The 9604-nt window shown below is 44.6% G+C and overlaps 1 long non-coding RNA gene across 1 annotated transcript; it reads right to left on the minus strand.

The window, feature by feature from the left end:
* Positions 1-8104: 8104 nt before the first annotated feature.
* On the minus strand, positions 8105-9295 carry LOC147571021 (uncharacterized). The gene is made up of 2 exons (XR_015247803.1): positions 9195-9295; positions 8105-8741 (listed from the first exon to the last, which is right to left on the minus strand). It is a non-coding gene; the product is annotated as an uncharacterized LOC147571021 (long non-coding RNA).
* Positions 9296-9604: the final 309 nt, after the last annotated feature.

The following is a 9604-nucleotide window of genomic DNA, read 5'->3' on the forward strand; positions in this document are numbered from 1 at the left end:
ACTTTTTATTTTTACAGCAGAACACTAAGGTTTGGATTCTTTTTTTTTTATTTATATATGAAATTTATTGTCAAATTGGTTTCCATACAACACCCAGTGCTCATCCCAAAAGGTGCCCTCCTCAATACCCATCACCCACCCTCTCCTCCCTCCCACCCCCCATCAACCCTTAGTTTGTTCTCAGTTCTCAACAGTCTCTTATGCTTTGGCTCTCTCCCACTCTAACCTCTTTTTTTTTTTTTCTTCCCCTCCCCCATGGGTTCCTGTTAAGTTTCTCAGGATCCACATAAGAGTGAAACCATATGGTATCTGTCTTTCTCTGTATGGCTTATTTCACTTAGCATCTCACTCTCCAGTTCCATCCACGTTGCTACAAAAGGCCATATTTCATTTTTTCTCATTGCCACGTAGTATTCCATTGTGTATATAAACCACAATTTCTTTATCCATTCATCAGTTGATGGACATTTAGGCTCTTTCCATAATTTGGCTATTGTTGAGAGTGCTGCTATGAACATTGGGGTACAAGTGCCCCTATGCATCAGTACTCCTGTGTCCCTTGGATAAATTCCTAGCAGTGCTATTGCTGGGTCATAGGGTAGGTCTATTTTTAATTTTCTGAGGAACCTCCACACTGCTTTCCAGAGCGGCTGCACCAATTTGCATTCCCACCAACAGTGCAAGAGGGTTCCCGTTTCTCCACATCCTCTCCAGCATCTATAGTCTCCTGATTTGTTCATTTTGGCCACTCTGACTGGCGTGAGGTGATACCTGAGTGTGGTTTTGATTTGTATTTCCCTGATAAGGAGCGACGCTGAACATCTTTTCATGTGCCTGTTGGCCATCCGGATGTCTTCTTTAGAGAAGTGTCTATTCATGTTTTCTGCCCATTTCTTCACTGGGTTATTTGCTTTTCGGGTGTGGAGTTTGGTGAGCTCTTTATAGATTTTGGATACTAGCCCTTTGTCCGATATGTCATTTGCAAATATCTTTTCCCATTCCGTTGGTTGCCTTTTAGTTTTGTTGGTTGTTTCCTTTGCTGTGCAGAAGCTTTTTATCTTCATAAGGTCCCAGTAATTCACTTTTGCTTTTAATTCCCTTGCCTTTGGGGATGTGTCGAGTAAGAGATTGCTACGGCTGAGGTCAGAGAGGTCTTTTCCTGCTTTCTCCTCCAAGGTTTTGATGGTTTCCTGTCTCACATTCAGGTCCTTTATCCATTTTGAGTTTATTTTTGTGAATGGTGTGAGAAAGTGGTCTAGTTTCAACCTTCTGCATGTTGCTGTCCAGTTCTCCCAGCACCATTTGTTAAAGAGACTGTCTTTTTTCCATTGGATGTTCTTTCCTGCTTTGTCAAAGATTAGTTGGCCATACGTTTGTGGGTCTAGTTCTGGGGTTTCTATTCTATTCCATTGGTCTATGTGTCTGTTTTTGTGCCAATACCATGCTGTCTTGAGGATGACAGCTTTGTAGTAGAGGCTAAAGTCTGGGATTGTGATGCCTCCTGCTTTGGTCTTCTTCTTCAAAATTACTTTGGCTATTCAGGGCCTTTTGTGGTTCCATATGAATTTTAGGATTGCTTGTTCTAGTTTCGAGAAGAATGCTGGTGCAATTTTGATTGGGATTGCATTGAATGTGTAGATAGCTTTGGGTAGTATTGACATTTTGACAATATTTATTCTTCCAATCCATGAGCAGGGAATGTCTTTCCATTTCTTTAAATCTTCTTCAATTACCTTCATAAGCTTTCTATAGTTTTCAGCATACAGATCCTTTACATCTTTGGTTAGATTTATTCCTAGGTATTTTATGCTTCTTGGTGCAATTGTGAATGGGATCAGTTTCTTTATTTGTCTTTCTGTTGCTTCATTGCTAGTGTATAAGAATGCAACTGATTTCTGTACATTGATTTTGTATGCTGCAACTTTGCTGAATTCACGTATCAGTTCTAGCAGACTTTTGGTGGAGTCTATCGGATTTTCCATGTATAATATGTCATCTGCAAAAAGCGAAAGCTTGACTTCATCTTTGCCAATTTTGATGCCTTTGATTTCCTTTTGTTGTCTGATTGCTGATGCTAGAACTTCCAGCACTATGTTAAATAACAGCGGTGAGAATGGGCATCCCTGTCGTGTTCCTGATCTCAGGGAAAAAGCTCTCAGTTTTTCCCCGTTGAGGATGATGTTAGCTGTGGGCTTTTCATAAATGGCTTTTATGATCTTTAAGTATGTTCCTTCTATCCCGACTTTCTCAAGGGTTTTTATTAAGAAAGGGTGCTGGATTTTGTCAAAGGCCTTTTCTGCATCGATTGACAGGATCATATGTTTTTTCTCTTTTTTTTTGGTAATGTGATGTATTACGTGGATTGATTTGCGAATGTTGAACCAGCCCTGCATCCCAGGAATGAATCCCACTTGATCATGGTGAATAATTCTTTTTATATGCCGTTGAATTCAATTTGCTAGTATCTTATTGAGAATTTTTGCATCCATATTCATCAGGGATATTGGCCTGTAGTTCTCTTTTTTTACTGGGTCTCTGTCTGCTTTAGGAATCAAAGTAATACTGGCTTCATAGAATGAGTCTTGAAGTTTTCCTTCCCTTTCTATTTCTTGGAATAGCTTGAGAAGGATAGGTATTATCTCTGCTTTAAACGTCTGGTAGAACTCCCCTGGGAAGCCATCTGGTCCTGGACTCTTATTTGTTGGGAGATTTTTGATAACCGATTCAATTTCTTCGCTGGTTATGGGTCTGTTCAAGCTTTCTATTTCCTCCTGATTGAGTTTTGGAAGAGTGTGGGTGTTCAGGAATTTGTCCATTTCTTCCAGGTTGTCCAATTTGTTGGCATATAATTTTTCATAGTATTCCCTGATAATTGTTTGTATCTCTGAGGGATTGGTTGTAATAATTCCATTTTCATTCATGATTTTATCTATTTGGGTCATCTCCCTTTTCTTTTTGAGAAGCCTGGCTAGAGGTTTGTCAATTTTGTTTATTTTTTCAAAAAACCAACTCTTGGTTTCGTTGATCTGCTCTACAGTTTTTTTAGATTCTATATTGTTTATTTCTGCTCTGATCTTTATTATTTCTCTTCTTCTGCTGGGTTTAGGCTGCCTTTGCTGTTCTGCTTCTATTTCCTTTAGGTGTGCTGTTAGATTTTGTATTTGGGATTTTTCTTGTTTCTGGAGATAGGCCTGGATTGCAATGTATTTTCCTCTCAGGACTGCCTTCGCTGCGTCCCAAAGCGTTTGGATTGTTGTATTTTCATTTTCGTTTGTTTCCATATATTTTTTAATTTCTTCTCTAATTGTCTGGTTGACCCACTCATTCGTTAGTAGGGTGTTCTTTAACCTCCATGCTTTTGGAGGTTTTCCAGACTTTTTTCTGTGGTTGATTTCAAGCTTCATAGCATTGTGGTCTGAAAGTATGCATGGTATGATTTCAATTCTTGTAAACTTATGAAGGGCTGTTTTGTGACCCAGTATATGATCTATCTTGGAGAATGTTCCATGTGCACTCGAGAAGAAAGTATATTCTGTTGCTTTGGGATGCAGAGTTCTAAATATATCTGTCAAGTCCATCTGATCCAATGTCTCATTCAGGGCCCTTGTTTCTTTATTGACCGTGTGTCTAGATGATCTATCCATTTCTGTAAGTGGGGTGTTAAAGTCCCCTGCAATTACCACATTCTTATCAATAAGGTTGCTTATGTTTATGAGTAATTGTTTTATATATTTGGGCGCTCCGGTATTCGGCGGATAGACATTTATAATTGTTAGCTCTTCCTGATGGATAGACCCTGTCGCTATTATATAATGTCCTTCTTCATTTCTTGTTACAGCCTTTAATTTAAAGTCTAGTTTGTCTGATATAAGTATGGCTACTCCAGCTTTCTTTTGGCTTCCAGTAGCATGATAAATAGTTCTCCATCCCCTCACTCTCAATCTAAAGGTGTCCTCAGGTCTAAAATGAGTCTCTTGTAGACAGCAAATAGATGGGTCTTGTTTTTTTATCCATTCTGATACCCTATGTCTTTTGGTTGGCGCATTTAATCCATTTACATTCAGTGTTATTATAGAAAGATATGGGTTTAGAGTCATTGTGATGTCTGTATGTTTTATGCTTGTAGTGATGTCTCTGGTACTTTGTCTCACAGGGTCCCCCTTAGGATCTCTTGTAGGGCTGGTTTAGTGGTGACAAATTCCTTCAGTTTTTGTTTGTTTGGGAAGACCTTTATCTCTCCTTCTATTCTAAATGACAGACTTGCTGGATAAAGGATTCTAGGCTGCATATTTTTTCTGTCTAGCACACTGAAGATCTCGTGCCAATTCTTTCTGGCCTGCCATGTTTCAAAAGAGAGATCAGTCACGAGTCTTATAGGTCTCCCTTTATATGTGAGGGCACGTTTACCCCTTGCTGCTTTCAGAATTTTCTCTTTATCCTTGTATTTCGCCAGTTTCACTATGATATGTCGTGCAGAAGATCGATTCAAGTTACGTCTGAAGGGAGTTCTCTGTGCCTCTTGGATTTCAATGCCTTTTTCCTTCCCCACTTCAGGGAAGTTCTCAGCTATTATTTCTTCAAGTACCCCTTCAGCACCTTTCCCTCTATCTTCCTCCTCTGGGATACCAATTATGCGTATATTATTTCTTTTTAGTGTATCACTTAGTTCTCTAATTTTCCCCTCATACTCCTGGATTTTTTTATCTCTCTTTTTCTCAGCTTCCTCTTTTTCCATAACTTTATCTTCTAGTTCACCTATTCTCTCCTCTGCCTCTTCAATCCGAGCCGTGGTGGTTTCCATTTTGTTATGCATTTCGTTTAAACCATTTTTCAGCTCCTCGTGACTGTTCCTTAGTCCCTTGATCTCTGTAGCAAGAGATTCTCTGCTGTCAGCTATACTGTTTTCAAGCCCAGCAATTAATTTTATGACTATTATTCTAAATTCACTTTCTGTTATATTATTTAAATCCTTTTTGATCAGCTCATTAGCTGTTGTTATTTCCTGGAGATTCTTCTGAGGGGAATTCTTCCGCTTGGTCATTTTGGATAGTCCCTGGCGTGGTGAGGACCTGCAGGGCACTTCCCCTGTGCTGGTGTATAACTGGAGTTGGTGGGCGGAGCCCTTAAGGCATTTGAATGATCAAACATTATGGTCCATGGCTCCATATGCCAGACTGGGGACCCCTGCTGAGCCACCCAATATTATAAAGGTATAGAAGTCTAGGGAGATAGTTATGGCCCCTGTTATGCCCAGAATTCATGATCCCCAAAGACCACCAAGGAGCCGAGTCTGATGCAAAAGCAAAGAGCCTTTATTCGAGCTAGCCTGAGCTCAATTCCCTACCTGCACCAACGCAGCGGTGAGATGCCGGAGAGAGCCAGCGAGTTTCAAAAGCACAAAGGTTTTATAGGGGTCTAGGGGCAGTTGGTGAGGTAATGGTTGTGGCCTTAGCTGATTGGCTGGAGAAGGGTTGTGGCCTCAGCCGATTGGCTGGGGAAGGGTTGGAGTCCCATTACGCAGGTGCCGGGCGTGTTTTGATCAGGAATTTTGAACGGGTGAGCGGGAGGTTACTCAAAGGGAGGAGGTATGGTCTGAGGTTTCTGTGATTTTCTCAGAAAGGGGGTCATGTCAGGGACATAGTCACTCAAGGTGGAGGACACAGAACAAGATGGAGTCGGCTGGCGTAGGTCCGCTCTTTCAGCCCCCACTCTCACTGTGGATTAATATGCTATGCTTCTGAGAACACCAAAATGTGTTCTTTACTGGAATTTGCCATGGGATGTTCCATAGGATAGGTGAGTTACTTTGTACCCCTGGGTGAAGGGGATCTACTCAATCTCTACTGGGATCCTGTTGTTCTTCTGAAAGGCAGACCTGTGGAAATTCACTGTACCTGTAATGGAGCATACCCCAGTGAAAGAGGGGAGAACCTGGGGGTCCTGGTCTGCATATTCTGCCCCAGTCTATCTCCTCATGCCTTACAGTGCTGCTTCCTCATGCCAACATGTATGGCATGCACAACTTAAGTTCCTAAAGCTTTGTGTGTCCCTCTCCTTCAAGGCCATAATGCACTGACATCCCCTGGCAATCAAGAGGCTGACCCCTAGCCTGGGTATAAGCCCTAGCAACTGACTCTGCAGTACATACAGCAGATTAAGTGCAACTACTGTAGAGCCTTGGAATGGATGGAATGGCATATTGCCAGGATTTGCCCTTAAAATAGAGTGACTTGGTAAATGTAGGAACAGCATGTACTATGTTTCTTCCTTCCTTCCTTCCTTCCTTCCTTCCTTCCTTCCTTCCTTCCTTCCTTCCTTTTTCTTTCTTTCTTTCTTTCTTTCTTTCTTTCTTTCTTTCTTTTCTGGTGGAGCCTCTGTGATTTCTGTATATAATAAGATCATGTTATTTGCAAATGGGTGATTTTACTTATTCCTTCCTGATTTGGAAGCTTTTTATTTCTTTTTCTTGCCTGATTGCTGTGGTGGGGCTTCCAATACTACATTGAATACAAGTGGTGAGAGTGGACACCCTTGTCTTGTTCCTGATCTTATTGCAAAAGCTTTCAGCTTTGACTACTGAATGTGATATTCTCTGTGGGCTTGTCATAAATGGCCTTTATTATGTTGAAGTAAATTCCTTTTATACCAAATTTATTGAGAGTTTTGAATTTTAAGTTCTTTTGCATCTAAGTCCTCCAAGTCCCGGGTAAGTGCTCAAATGTGGCCTGGGTAAGAAAACACTGACATCTGCAGCCAAGGTGACCTTGTGTTGTGCTTTTATTCTGTGAATGAACTGCCACTAAATGCTGTCCCTCCATAATTCTTCCTAACCCCATTGGAGAAGACTCTGGGGCCAGATTCTCCCTCCTGGTTCCAAGGTCCCTGGGTGACTCCTTATGCCCATACAAAAACTAGGACAAAGAGGTCAGGGGGATCATTCCTGTGGCCCAGTTGTCCGTCTCTGCCTGGCTTGCCCATGCCCTGATGGAGGGTAAAGCCAGGGCCAGAGCTATTGAGGTGGATTGGGAAGGGGGAAAGAACTGAAGGCAGCCAGCCCAGAGTGGTGGGTTTGCACGATCGTGGCTCACTGCTCCATCCACCATCCCATGGATCTGCTGCCTCTTCTGTTCCTGGATGCTGCTACTGCTTCCAGGCCCCAGCTTGCACCAGCACAGGTGAGTGAGGATTCTGCCCTTTGGGGACTCATGAGTCCTGCAGAACTCCTCCAGCTCTTTCCAGGGGTTCCCAGTCCTGCATTTCTTCCATGGTGCTCAGGAGCTCCGTTCCTCAGCCTTTCATAGGGACCCCAACCCCTGCACCCCTCTCAGGGCCCAGGAATCCCTCAGCCTTGCCAGGGGCCCAGAACCCCCCCCCCCTGCCCACCCTACACACACACGTTCCAACCTCCTGCTGCCATCTGCAGCTCTCCCAGCTGCTGGCCTGTGATCCTGAGCTGACCATTCGCTCCGTCCATCCTTGGGGACTCAGATTAAATCACAAGGTGGGATATGGGAAGATGAGAGAAAAATGGGTAGAGGGAGCTGAGCCTGAGGTTGGGGGAAGCACATATTGTGTCTTGCTCAGCCACCCCAGGAGTCATTCTTGAAGGGTCCCCTCTGCAGCTGCTCATTTCTGAGGTGCACAGAAGGACACATGCACAGAAAAAGAAACAGACACCACAAGCACAGAGACACACAGGCATGGAACCATGCACAGTCTCCTCTGGAGACTCAGGTATGGGGCTCGTGGACAGGCTCACACACAGACCCACACTGCAGACATAGACACCCTCAGAGGATCTCTCTCTCTCTCTCTCTCTCTCTCTCTCTCTCTCTCTCTCACACACACACACACACACACACACACACACAGATACACACATTCAGGGACATGGGCAACCCTCCCATGAAACTGTTATGCCCAGAATTCGTGATCCCCAAAGACCACCAGGGAGCCGAGTCCGATGCAAAAGCAAAAGAGCCTTTATTCGAGCTCAATCCCCTACCTGCACCGACACAGCGGTGAGATACCAGGGAGAGAGAGCGAGTTTCAAAAGGACAAAGGTTTTATTGGGGCCTAGGGGCAGTTGGTGAGGTAATGGCTATGGCCTCAGCCGATTGACTGGGGAAGGGTCCGAGTCCTGTTAGGCAGGTGAGGGGGGGTTACTCAAGGGGAGGAGGTGTGGTCAAGGTGAAGGACACAGAACAAGATGGAGTCAGCTGGCGTAGGCCTGCCCTTTCATTCCCCCCTTGTCATGTAGCTTAGGGACCCAATCATGGGACCCGCTGCATTTATGGTGACAAGGGGAACAGAGTTTGGAGGTTTACGCAAAATTCTGGGAAGCAAGTGTCCCTGGGGTGGCTCTGGGAGGTCTGATTAAGTATTGTCCCCGAGCTGGTGTCTATGATCTGCCAGGTGATGTTTTGGGGGGCATGGGGATTCCCAGCAGCATGAGCAATGACAAGCAAAGTTAACAGAGTTACCAATATTAGGTGGGTCAAATGCGCTGTAGCTTGAGCTTGAGCGAGTTGTGTTGGTCCCGACTGATGGCCCATCGCGTGACGAAGTCCTTCCGGATCAAGGAGGGGTCCACTGGCCGAACGTGGGTGTGATGGACCCAGGTCGCGATGCCGTCTACTTTGAGAGTGGTGGGGGTTGTCAACACCACGATGTAGGGTCCCTTCCAGCGTAGCTCGAGGGTCTCTCGGTGGTGCCTCTTGACGTAGACCCAGTCTCCCGGCCTGTACTGATGAGGTGTCGGGGTCGGGCCAGCCTCATAGATGGCACGGAAGCGCAGCCAAATGTCCTCGTGCGCCCTCTGGAGCCCTCTCAAGGAAAGAAAAAGTTCTTGATCTTTAAACTCAGCAATAAGTTCAGCTCGAAGGCTGGGAATAACAGGGGGTGGCCTGCCAAACATAATCTCATAGGGAGTAAAACCCAGAGTGTAAGGAGTGTTTCTAACCTGGTAAAGGGCGTACTGTAGGAGAGTCACCCAGTCCCTGCCAGTCTCCATGGTTAATTTGGTAAGGGTCTCTTTTAGGGTTCTATTCATTCTTTCTATCTGTCCTGAGCTCTGGGGCCTATAAGCACAATGTAATTTCCAGTTTGCCCCCACCGCCTTGGCTACTGCCTGTGTTACCTGAGAGATAAAAGCTGGTCCATTGTCTGATCCTACCATGGCAGGAAAACCATACCTGGGTAAGATGTCTTCTAGTAGCTTCTTAGCCACCATCTGAGCCGTTTCATGCTTGGTTGGGTATGCCTCCACCCAGCCAGAGAAGGTGTCTGTAAATACCAAAAGATAGTTTTTTTAATTTTTTTTTTCAACGTTTATTTTATTTTTGGGACAGAGAGAGACAGAGCATGAATGGGGGAGGGGCAGAGAGAGAGGGAGACACAGAATCAGAAACAGGCTCCAGGCTCTGAGCCATCAGCCCAGAGCCTGACGCAGGGCTCGAACTCCCGGACCGCGAGATTGTGACCTGGCTGAAGTCGGACGCTTAACCAACTGCGCCACCCAGGCGCCCCCTAAAAGATATTTATAACCATACTTTCCTGGTTTGACTTCAGTGAAGTCGACTTCCCATTGGGCTCCTGGTCTGGT

Source organism: Puma concolor, unplaced genomic scaffold, assembly GCF_028749965.1.
Source record: "Puma concolor isolate L17-30 unplaced genomic scaffold, mPumCon1.1.hap2 unalloc_scaffold_72, whole genome shotgun sequence".
Lineage (NCBI taxonomy): Eukaryota > Metazoa > Chordata > Mammalia > Carnivora > Felidae > Puma > Puma concolor.